Source organism: Durio zibethinus, unplaced genomic scaffold (assembly GCF_047325235.1).
Source record: "Durio zibethinus cultivar Kanyao isolate XHJ-2024 unplaced genomic scaffold, ASM4732523v1 HiC_scaffold_65, whole genome shotgun sequence".
Taxonomy (NCBI): Eukaryota; Viridiplantae; Streptophyta; class Magnoliopsida; order Malvales; family Malvaceae; genus Durio; species Durio zibethinus.
The window spans coordinates 50001-52500 of NW_028322688.1; positions in this window are offsets into that span (position 1 = coordinate 50001).

Sequence of the window (2500 nt, forward strand, 5' to 3'; positions counted from 1 at the left end):
CCGATGGTGGTCGAGGCAAGCGCCCGCACCAAGGCCGAGCGTGTGCCGATGGTGGTCGAGGCAAGCGCCCGCACCAGGGCCCAGCGTGTGCCGATGGTGGTCGAGGCAAGCGCCCTCACCAAGGCCGAGCGTGTGCCGATGGTGGTCGAGGCAACCGGCCGCACCAAGGGCCGGCGTGTGCCGATGGTGTTCGAGGCAACCGCCCGCACCAGGGCCCAGCGTGTGCCGATGGTGGTCGAGCCAGGAGCCCGCACCAAGGGCCGGCTTGTGCCGATGGTGTTCGGGGCAAGCGCCCGCACCAGGGCCCAGCGTGTGCCGATGGTGCTGGGGGCAAGCGCCCGCCCCAGGGCCCAGCGTGTGCCGATGGTTATCGGGGCAACCGGCCGCACCAGGGCCCAGGGTCTGCCGATGGTGCTCGAGGCAACCGCCCGCACCAAGGCTCAGCATGTGCCGATTGTGATCGAGGCAACAACCCACACCAGGGCCCAGCTTGTGCCGATGGCGGTCGAGGCAAGTGCCCGTACCGAAGGGCAGCCTATGCCGATGATGGTCGATGCATGTGCCATCACCATGCGTCATCATGTGCCATTGATGGTCGAGGCCTTGGCCGAAGTTCGATTTTGAGCCACGGTGCCCATGCTTGGCTCCAGCATGTGCTGGTGCCGCATTTTTTTCACTCGGGACAGCATCGCCGGAGCATCGCCGGAGCATCGCCGGAGTACCGCCGGAGAACCTGACCGGCGGCATTGGAGTTCCGGCGATTGGGAGGGGGGCCGGGGGGGTGTGCGCACATGATGTGCGATGGGTGCTGGTACTTGGCCTTGTGTTGGCCCCCTATCCCTCATCAAACCTCTGAGAATTCACACCCCCTTAAAGAGCATTTGAGATTTTACAGGTTTGCTACCAGTAGCCGTTAAAGTGTCTGAAATGGGGACACTTTTTTCAAACGGTCACAAAATCTTCTCTACTTCGAGTTTTTAGCTGAATTTTTTTGTGCATGCCAACAAAAATAGAAGGATCATGCCTACAAAATTTGGGGCCAAAAATCCTTATAAAAAAATTTTAAAAAATCCCGAACCGCAAAAAGTTTCGAAAATTGTGAAAAATAGAAAACGAGTCATCTTCCAACGAAACTTCACGTGAAGGCTTAGGGGACCATTGTATGAATTTACAAGCCATAAAAATGGCATTGGCACGGCAGAAATTTGAAGATGTGCCTAAACCCACCAGGGCCCAGCGTGTGCCGATGGTGCTCGAGGCAACCGCCCGCACCAGGGCCCAGCGTGTGCCGATGGTGCCCGAGGCAAGCGCCCGCACCAGGGCCCAGCGTGTGCCGATGGTGGTCGAGGCAAGCGCCCGCACCAGGGCCGATAGTGTGCCGATGGTGCTCGAGGCAACCTGTCGCACCAGGGCCCAGCGTGTGCCGATGGTGATCGAGGCAACCTGCCGCACCAGGGCCCAGCGTGTGCCGATGGTGGTCGAGGCAAGCGCCCGCACCAGCGCCCAGCGTGTGCCGATGGTGCTCGAGGCAACCGACCGCACCAGGGCCCAGCGTGTGCCGATGGTGCTCGAGGCAACCTGCCGCACCAGGGCCCAGCGTGTGCCGATGGTGGTCGAGGCAACCGCCCGCACCAGGGCCCAGCGTGTGCCGATGGTGGTCGAGACAAGCGCCCGCACCAAGGCCGAGCGTGTGCCGATGGTGGTCGAGGCAAGCGCCCGCACCAGGGCCCAGCGTGTGCCGATGGTGGTCGAGGCAAGCGCCCTCACCAAGGCCGAGCGTGTGCCGATGGTGGTCGAGGCAACCGGCCGCACCAAGGGCCGGCGTGTGCCGATGGTGTTCGAGGCAACCGCCCGCACCAGGGCCCAGCGTGTGCCGATGGTGGTCGAGCCAGGAGCCCGCACCAAGGGCCGGCTTGTGCCGATGGTGTTCGGGGCAAGCGCCCGCACCAGGGCCCAGCGTGTGCCGATGGTGGTCGAGGCAACCGCCCGCACCAGGGCCCAGCGTGTGCCGATGGTGCTCGAGGCAACCGCCCGCACCAAGGGCCGGCTTGTGCCGATGGTGTTCGAGGCAACCGCCCGCACCAGGGCCCAGCGTGTGCCGATGGTGGTCGAGGCAACCGCCAGCACCAGGGCCCAGCGTGTGCCGATGGTGGTCGAGGGAACCTGCCGCACCAGGGCCCAGCGTGTGCCGATGGTGGTCGAGGCAAGCGCCCGCACCAGGGCCCAGCGTGTGCCGATGGTGGTCGAGGCAACCGACCGCACCAGGGCCCAGCGTGTGCCGATGGTGCTCGAGGCAACCTGCCGCACCAGGGCCCAGCGTGTGCCGATGGTGGTCGAGGCAAGCGCCCGCACCAGGGCCCGGCGTGTGCCGATGGTGGTCGAGGCAACCTGCCGCACCAGGGCCCAGCGTGTGCCGATGGTGCTCGAGGCAACCGACCGCACCAGGGCCGAGCGTGTGCCGATGGTGGTCGAGGCAAGCGCCCGCACCAGGGCCCAGCGT